The sequence below is a fragment of the Calidris pugnax genome, unplaced genomic scaffold (assembly GCF_001431845.1).
Source record: "Calidris pugnax isolate Ruff unplaced genomic scaffold, ASM143184v1 scaffold36, whole genome shotgun sequence".
Taxonomy (NCBI): domain Eukaryota; kingdom Metazoa; phylum Chordata; class Aves; order Charadriiformes; family Scolopacidae; genus Calidris; species Calidris pugnax.
The window spans coordinates 3,501,164-3,510,954 of NW_015090825.1; positions in this window are offsets into that span (position 1 = coordinate 3,501,164).

The window sequence follows — 9,791 nt, forward strand, 5'->3', positions numbered from 1 at the left end:
GCAGAGAGTGTCCTAATCCCAATCCCATCTGTCATTTAGGCATTTCCCTTCATTTTGGGAAGAGGAAAGCGTGAGACTGAACCCTTTTCAGTTCACAAGGAAGGAAGGAGCTGAAATGGAGATGAAACCACATCCCACACTTCCTAGAAGAGACCTATTTCATTAAAAAGGTGACTGCAACTGCTACCTTTTCCCACTCTCTTCTAAAGGAAAGAGCCTGCTCTGCTATATTTTGTATTCTCTCCATGTGTGTTGTCATGCTATTTATTCAGATCTTAAGTACAGAAGAGTATTGTTTCTTAATCCATGCTTTTGGAAAAGAGACACTGAGGTGTTCAGAGAGGGACATTTCTGAAGATCTGCAGAAATTTGGCAGGGAGAACCAGTTAAACGGCAGAGGAGCAGGGGATTTTTCAGAGCATTATCCCATCAATAGGTTTTTCAGGCCTAATCTCAATTTTACCAGTAGAGATCAGCTCCATTTAAAAATCATTTTTATCCCTAAACTGTCACCTCGTTTCTTTAATAGTTAGCAGTCTTATTTCTACCGTAAAATGATCCATGGCTGGTTCATAACCATCCACTCTTGTACTTTATCCTTTTACATGAGTACCTCCTTTATGTCGCTGACAGTGTTCAGAGTGATAAGCCTTATTCCCTGCTGGCCCTCATTCCGTGATGCTCAGGGAGCTGAGCTCCTCTAACTTCCTCTTCTGAAAAAGGGGTTACAAATGCTCCCCAGCCAGTACTTGGAGCAACCAGTGCTTCGGATGGGGTTTCACTACAGCCTTACATAGTCTTTGCTAAATCACTGATTCTGGTTGCTTCCAACCATGTTATGATCAGCTGATAAATCCAGGTCTTTCCCCATCTCAACTCAGATAATTTTTAAAAAAATATGTTGTGATTCCCCAGTACGCAACACCAAGTTTGCTCACCAACACTGTACTCCCGTTCCTGTGTATGCCTGCTCTTTTTTTGGTGCCTGTTTTTATCTCCTTGGGCTGCTCTCTAAAAAATCTTGCAATTTCTTTGTGATACCATCTCCAGTTTAGCAAATAGCTTCTCATGTGGGGAAAAAAAAAATAAAAATCAGCTGAGGTGCATATAGACAGGATGGATCCCATTTCCCTTCCTAGAAAAAGCAGCTGCCTCATCAAAAAGGTAGATTAGTTTGACACACTGAACCTTTGGCTAATCACTGGCTATCTCATCTCCCTTTTATCTCCAGGCCTATAAAGATAATTGTCCTTCCTCACAAAACCTCATTTTTTATTTTTTTTTTTGTAAATTCACATTTTTCAGTTTATTCATTTACTTCCAATTACAGGTTTAGCTGCCCTGCATATAACTGTTTAGGATAAAGATGGTGGAGCTAGCTCTAAAATCTGGGCCATCTGAGAAAGCTGATGCAACCTCATCAGAAGCAGTACCCACTAACCCTCCTGTGGTTGTACAATACACAGTTTCAAGATTGCTGAGTTTATCTCAAGTATCACTACATTACTGGGCTGCAATCTGTGTTGCAGGCGTATCCTAAATCCTTCACTGAATCCAGTTTATAATCATTTACCCCTAACTCCAGGAATATTAAGTAAGGCCTGAAAGGCCACATAGTGGAAATCAAATATAGTTTGATGGGGGTACAATCTACCAGGAGACCTCCATGTGGCTTGCAAACTTCTGTAAACAGGCATCAGCCCAACCCTCTATCTGGCACGTAAAGTCAACAGGTGTGCCATCTGTCCATTATTTAGCCACTGAAAGCTTCTCCCTTAATCCTTCGCGTTTACCTGCCATGTTAATTATGATATAGGCTTGCCATTTTCCTAGGAAACAGATTAAATCAAGTCTGTCACAGAAGAAGAGAGAAACCAATAGTTCACTTGTAAAGTGCTTTTAACTCCTTAGAATAAACCATTTAAGTAGTAGGCTAGCTGATGGCATATAATTTATAGAAAAAGGAACCACATAGGATAGAGCAGGAGCAGGAGGTAACAAGAGCACTACTGTACTATTATCAGGACTGAGATCTCAGACAGTCTTGAAGATCTGATGAGAATTTCTGTCATCAGAGAGAGAAGGATATGAGCTAAGCCCTGCTTGGAAACAGCAACATTTTCTATGATCTTGACTTTCAGGGATTCATTAGTAATCCTTGATCTCTCAACATGGCACATTTCATAAAGCATTTTAGAAAAGATTCTTGTATCATGCTAGCCATTTTCATGGGGTAGGTGGAAAGGGATACAGTAGTGAAATTGGCCCAATATCACTCAGCAAGGCAAGCCAGTTTCAAAGTTGGAGAAGCAGTCTGATTTACTGAGTGCTGAGCCAGATCCATAGCCTAGTGCTTCTCCAGAAGGACAACAAAGTATCTACTAGAATTTCTGGAGCCCAGGGAAATTGCCCTAACTTGCTTGTACCAGTCTGTCGTGTGTGAGAGACGTCATTCTGGCCTTATCAAGCGATGATCTACGTAATCTAAAAACATTAAGGTCTCATCTCTGCCTAACACCTTTCTGGGAATGCTCTACTGTGAAAATTTTACAAAGAACCACAAAGCATTTTCTGACCCAGTTTAGGTGCCTTTGGTGAATGATGCAACCTTGTGTCATGATAGAAGACCTTGTTCTCCTCTTCCTAAAAGGATCCAAAGAGCAAACCCAAGGGATTGTTTACGCTCCCTTAGAGATCTCTTCTATAGGATGCTTCAAGTTTACCCCTCTTGTTTCAATGCATGCAGGGGAGAAAGAGAATGAGCTATGCTGCTTTATTATTCACATAACTCCTGTTTATGCTCCCATGAAGATCCCAATTTGTCACAGAAATTATATTCAATAACAGAGATTAATTTGACTCCTTTTGTATGATCATCCTGTACGATCATCCTACTTGGGCAGACCACGAGGGAAATCCTACTGGATCAGTGGCCAGAAGACCATTAAACAGCCTTTACTGTTTAAAATGCACAAGGAACCACAGGACAGGGACGTGTTGAGTTACAGAGGGAGGTAAGCTGAGGACAAATACTGATCATAACCTGGACGAGAAATCCCATTGCGTTCCTTGTGCCAAGGCCCCACAGGCACGCTGAGCTGCTTTCTTCACTGACTTCTGCCACAGGCCTGTACGCTGGGGAGCAGGGACAGAGAAAGGATATTTACATTTTCCTGGCTAAAGTAAGTTTTCAGGGTTTTTAATCTGTTTTGCAGCACCAGCTGAAATGCCCTCACCACGCTCATTGCCCATTAACCTTGCAAAGGTCTCAAGTTAACTACTCTCAGGTTTCTTTGGCAAGAGATGGAAAGTAGGTCATTTTAGTGAAAGCTACTGCCCTGCTTTTCCCTTGGGCCTGATCTTCTAGTGTTTGAGTAAGATTTTGTGGTTTGGGTTAATAGTCTGGTGATTATGTTCCTAAGTGACTATGGTAGAGCATAGTAAAGCTGTAGAAATTTAAGAGTATGATCTCAAAAGTTGGTTCGTACACATCTAATACAGTAGATGCTGGCAGTTTGAGCAATTTTACTGCAGCTTCCAAGATTCGTAACACAATTCTAATGATTATTATAGTCCTAACCTTTGGCTACAAAGATGATTAGGGGCCTGGAACAACTCTAATGAGGAGAGGCTGAGGGGCTTGGGTCTTTTTAGTCTGGAGAAGACTGAGGGGGGGATCTGATCAATGCCTATAAATACTTAAAGGATGGGTGTCAAGAGGATGGGGCCAGTCTTTTTTCAGTGGTGCCCAGTGACAGGACAAGAGGAAATGGGACAAACTTGAGTATAAGAAGTTCCACCTAAACATGAGGAGGAACTTCTTCACTTTGAGGGTGGCAGAGCCCTGGAATAGGCTGCCGAGGGATGTGGTGGAGTCTTCTTCTCTGGAGACATTCAAAACCCACCTGGACATGTTCCTGTGCAACCTGCTTTGGCAGGGGAGTTGGACTAGATGATCTCCAGAGGTCCCTTTCAACCCCATATCATTCTGTGATTGCATTGAACCTAGCTAAGAAGTCTCTTCTCTGAGTTTTAGTTGTGACTGTGGACTAACAGGCTCCGGTTTGGGCAAAGGGAAATCAACTATGAAGATCTATCTTAAAGGAGCAATACAAAATCTAAAACCAGATGGATAAGGCAAGCTCTGAAATTTTCTGTAGGCTTCTGCCATAATCTTTTTTGAAGGGAAAAAAAATCAAGTATCTATTTCACATACCTTTTGCTAGGATCTAATACTAAGTCATTCTGTAGAGGCAGATCCTTTTTTTCTCTGTAATATGGCTGAAGCATGGAAGTAGTAGGACTAGCTTTTGAAAAATCTCTTTTCAGGCCCTGTTTCAAGTTGTGTGCTCTTAGAAAACTGGGAACTTCATTTTGGAAGGTATATCAGAAGTACTTGCTCTGGTTACTTTGGCTGGTATTGTGTAAACTATTTTGTAACTATTGGTGAATCTCAAAATACAGAGGAGGTCCTCAGGTCTAGGTGTATCCCACATCCTAAAAATTCTGTCTGTTGAAATGCTAATTCTGCTGCCGGCATTTGCTTATTCCAAGTGACACGGGAGGGAAAATTGTGGTAACCCAAATTTAGAAAAGATAATACAAAACATGTGTTAACTAACAAACATATTAAATGCATTTGCCTTTGACCAACTTGTTTGTAAACAGGTCTCTCTCAAGAACATAATGCCTTTTAAGTGACAGCAGATAGAGAAGAGTGTGGTGCAAGGGGCACATGCTCCGCAGCCTGCCCTCGGCATCGCTGTGCTGCCAGCAAGGGTCATCCCCAGTGCATGTATCTGCTCATCAATAATCAAGAACTATCCACCTCATGCTAAAGGAAAGAAAACAGTGACTAAGTTCTGTGACTAAGGTCTTGCTTTGCCCATTTATTTCTAAAAGCAATACAATTCCTACAGTGCTTACCATATTTTCATATTGGTGGGTGGCTAGAAACCAGTGGAACTGGTTCTGACAGGAGAAGCAATGAATTTTCATATCTTGAATTCCTTGGTGTGATCTGTGTATTTCATTCTCATAGTACAATAAATAAATCCCGAGAGTTACAATTTGCTTTTTAGGTCTGATATCAACCATTGCCTTTACTCTTCATAATTTCAAAACTATTGCATGGAACAAATAGCCTAATACTATTTCACATGAACACGGTCCATATTTTTTTTAGTATTTTCACAGTATTTTTGTTTCATAACTTTGTGGCCTGATATGTATGTGGCAACAGTTTATTGCAAAAGATCCCATGCAGTTTTATAAATCCTACAAATGAGACACAGCAATGACCATGCCCATTACTAACTCTTAAGCTTAGCTTTTTTGGATTAGTTACTTTTGAAGGATTTGTTATTCTTTAAGGTAGGAAAGTAAGAAAAAAGTGTATGGCTAACAAGTTCAGGGAAATTCAGAAAGTCACTGGAGTTAGATTTTTTAAATCTTGTCTTGCAGAGAACAAGTTCCTTTTACTGTTTGTAATGGAGCTATGAGAATGCACCTGTTTTCTCTTCTTTCTTAAGCCATGTCATTTCTACATTAACTATATTATTATTTTTAATTACAGTTATGGATTTTGCTATATCTGGTAACTGCTGGGTGGCAAATAATGTTGCATCTTAAAGACCTAATATCTTGTCATAGAAAGGCCTCATAATTAGCACCTTACAATGGCTGCTGAGACAGATTCTCAGCAAAGCCTCCTCCCTGGTCTTGACCTAAGAAAATACTTCAAACCTGTTATTGCTCTAAAGACTAGATATGTGTCTTCACAAGTCTAAGACCACTAATATTTAGGAAATTATTCTAGAGATAGGTATGTACATAAGGAACAATTTCTCTAGCAGAATATTTCCCAAGAGTTATGATGCACTTTGAATCTTGTCTTACAACACAGTGATCCATCAGCCAAGAAATACACATGAAGATTATTTTCTATTCACCTACTTACAAAAGTTCCCATTCTGCAAAAAAAATGTGGACACAGAAACAGCTGGTCCTTCATTCAGCAACCCTGAGAAGTGGAAACTGGGAAAACAGCGTGGAATTAACATCTGTAATAAAAGGAAATTATTGCTTGTGTAAATAGTAACAAGTAAGCTGCTTAGTGTGCATTAGCCCCGTCTTAACATTTGAAAATGTGGTAACAAATTCTGGAGAGGGGATTACAGAGCTGCACGTAGGTGAAGATGCTGTCAGCAGAGCACGTGGGTGGGATATAAACATATCCACTGTGCATAAACATAGGCCTTTGTTATAGTACTCTTGGAGAGATTTAATATTCTTGGATTTTTTTTCCTTCCAGTTGGAGAAGGGAAGAAAATTAGACCAAACAAGTTGCACCTTGGAGATGGCTAAACTAAACCACAGGCTGGATGACAGAACCACACTAATGGCAGCACAACAAGAGCAGGGACTTCACAAGTGCCACAGAAGGTAGCCCAAAGGAGTTCACACAGTCTGTCTTTCAAAGCAAAAAATTTCTAGTGAGCTTCTGGGCAACAATACCGACCTGAGAGGTGCCTGTCCTCTGCCACCCTTTGCTGTGCTCATACAAGCATCCATGCATAGTGGACCAGCTGGAAGAATCACATTGCCAGGAAATATCTTTTATTTGATGTGTTCTCAACAGTTCTGCTGCCGAACAGCTAACCACCTGTGACCGGGAACAACCTTCCTTGCTCTTCATGTAAGCCAGGTGACTTGGGGAAGGGCATTCAGCCACTGCCTGTCCTCTGCCACCCTTTGCTGTGCTCGGTGCCTGTCCTCTGCCACCCTTTGCTGTGCTCATACAAGCATCCATGCATAGTGGACCAGCTGGAAGAATCACATTGCCAGGAAATATCTTTTATTTGATGTGTTCTCAACAGTTCTGCTGCCGAACAGCTAACCACCTGTGACCGGGAACAACCTTCCTTGCTCTTCATGTAAGCCAGGTGACTTGGGGAAGGGCATTCACTGGCACATCACAGAGGGTGAGGGGAGCTGAGAGACTGGGGGTGGGAGTCATACAAGCATCCATGCATAGTGGACCAGCTGGAAGAATCACATTGCCAGGAAATATCTTTTATTTGATGTGTTCTCAACAGTTCTGCTGCCGAACAGCTAACCACCTGTGACCGGGAACAACCTTCCTTGCTCTTCATGTAAGCCAGGTGACTTGGGGAAGGGCATTCACTGGCACATCACAGAGGGTGAGGGGAGCTGAGAGACTGGGGGTGGGAGGAGAGGCAGCCTAGATGAGGGTGATGTACACTCTAAGCTGCACGGTGCTTAGGGACCTTTCTGTTCAAATCAGCTATATTGGAGATGTGAGGGACTTGATGAAAATTATCCCTGTGTTGTAAAGAAGTTGGAAAAGCAGACAGTGCCCTTTGTGGTCAGTCACACTACATTAATTCTGTAGCCTCTAGGATTCCTAAAAATGGAGAGAAAAGAAAGAAGAGACATTTTAATGAGTCTGTCTTTTCCCAAAAGGCCTCTGAGGACCATTCTTGAAGCTGGAAGTTTGGAGCAGGTATTTGAGAACATAGTTAGAGAAGAGTGTCTGAAACCACAGCTGGCTACAGCTTCATCTACAGGCCAACCAGCTACATAACAGAAGTTGTCCTAAACGACCTTCCTCAGGCCAAACCTCTCGTTTAATCATTGAATTATAGTGCAAGGAGGAGGACTTGAGGAAGGCTCTTTGTCCTATAGCTCTGCTTTAACTGGAATACAGGACTTTTTGTTTATAGAGGAAGGATGTTATTTAAGGTCAATGAGGAAGGCATCTAAGCTATGCATCTCTCATTGCCTTAAAGTAAACATCTGTCCTCATCATCCTCCTGTCAGTTATTTGAGGCAGCCAGCTGTGCAAGGTCCTGGCTGTTGTGAATCCTGTTTCAAATAACTCACCATTCTTCCCAAGTGTGACACAGGAACTTTAGGCACAGCCTTAAATCCAGGCTGTAAATTTTATCCCAGGGGATCAAGTGTTTCAAGGGAGCTGTTGAAACTTTGATTATAACAATACCTAATTCCTTTTGTTGGTCTAATTACCATTTCATTTTCATCAAGATGGCACTAGATAAAATCTGTTTAGTTGTTTAGTAGGCAAATGATCGATACAGCAGAAAACAAAAGCCTGTTAAGCTCCCAACTTAACCAGGAATCCTACAGAAGTTCACAATCAGCAAGAATATTACTGTAGACTTCCAGGGTCACTGGATGTTTAAGTGCCATTATAAATCAACAACTCCCTATCCACTGGTATTAGGATTTAAAAATAAATGCCAGGTCCAGATCTTCAATTGCTGCAAGTCATTGTATTCATATTCCAAACCTGCTGGGGAATTTGCATTTACTTTCAGACATCAGTAAACTGCTGTGCTTGAATTGAATAACACCTTTACTTTGAATGGTCCCCCTTACTTCACTGATGCTTTTCAGTGAGAAAAACACTACAAAATTTGTACCAGAGACACAGTGTTGTTCTACAGCCATAAAATAGGATAGCAGTGACTAACTGAAAGGAGATATGCCACTTATGTGGAATGGCTGCCTGAACTTCAGTTGAGGAACAGGGACACTTCTCTCACTGTTGTGCAACAATCTTACAGGCAACTCAGCAGAACAAACTAATGAGGGATTTGAGAGCACGTAAGATGACAACTGAAAGACAGAATTCCACACACACCCTCCAGCCATTAACATTTATAATTAAAATGTAACTAAGCTTTACTTCTTCAGCTTGAGAAAATTTGCATAAGCAACAGTAGCATCATGGTTTGCATCATTACAGGAGGAGACTGAAGCCTCATTTGAAACACTGTGGTGACCAAAGTTGTCTAAACTGCAGCCCATCTCAAGATTTTCCTATTATAAAATAATCATTCTGAAACTAATTCATGGAGCTTATCCAGGAATTTGACATTGTATGTAGAGTGAGTTCATTTTAGAGTTATTTCTATAGGTCAGTGGTGACTGCTACAGAATTTTTTGTTGCTTCTCCAGAAAAAATTGCGTACACATTCTCATTGTACATTTGCTGCTTTTCTACTTCTGAGTCAATCACTTCAGTCAAATTCATACTGTAGGGCTCATTGTCTAGTGTGAAATGAATAACTCATAGCAATGCACATCTTATAATACAGATTTTACTTTGATAAGCTTATATGTTCAATTTGTCATTAGAGAAATAGATTCATACAAAGAGTTTTGCCTAAATTTAGACTGACGCAGAATTCCCAAACAAGCACTGTCGGTTCATTCGCTGTGCTGATGCTCTGCTAAAGTTTTGTTTCATTGCAGCATCTGATCTTTAAATATTTGCTGGTTTGTTATCAACCTTTCCCTAGGCATGTTTTTCCTCTTGACCTGATACTCATATCTGATAAATTATTTTATCACCAAAAGGGAAACTGAAAAATGAGATCAGAATCAATACATATTCTTGTAGCTGGTTTGCATTCCATTTTTATGATTTTACAGCTTCCTTCCTCTGAGAAAATACAGTATTTTCCACTATGATTGGATTCTGATGTAGGATTTAAACCCAGATTACTTTTCTTTTGCTATGGAGAAGAAAATAAATGGTTATTTGAAAATATTTCAGTGTGAAAATTCAAATGTTTCCTTTGAATAAGTGGTTTTGGTAATGTTAAAATATATGAATACCATTAATACTAGTATGGAGCTACAACCAAATGAGTTTAAATGAAATATTTTACTTTACTGGAAGTGAATTGGTCATTAAAGTTAAATATAAGAGTCGTAGCAGCTCCTTTATTCTTTTCTCATTG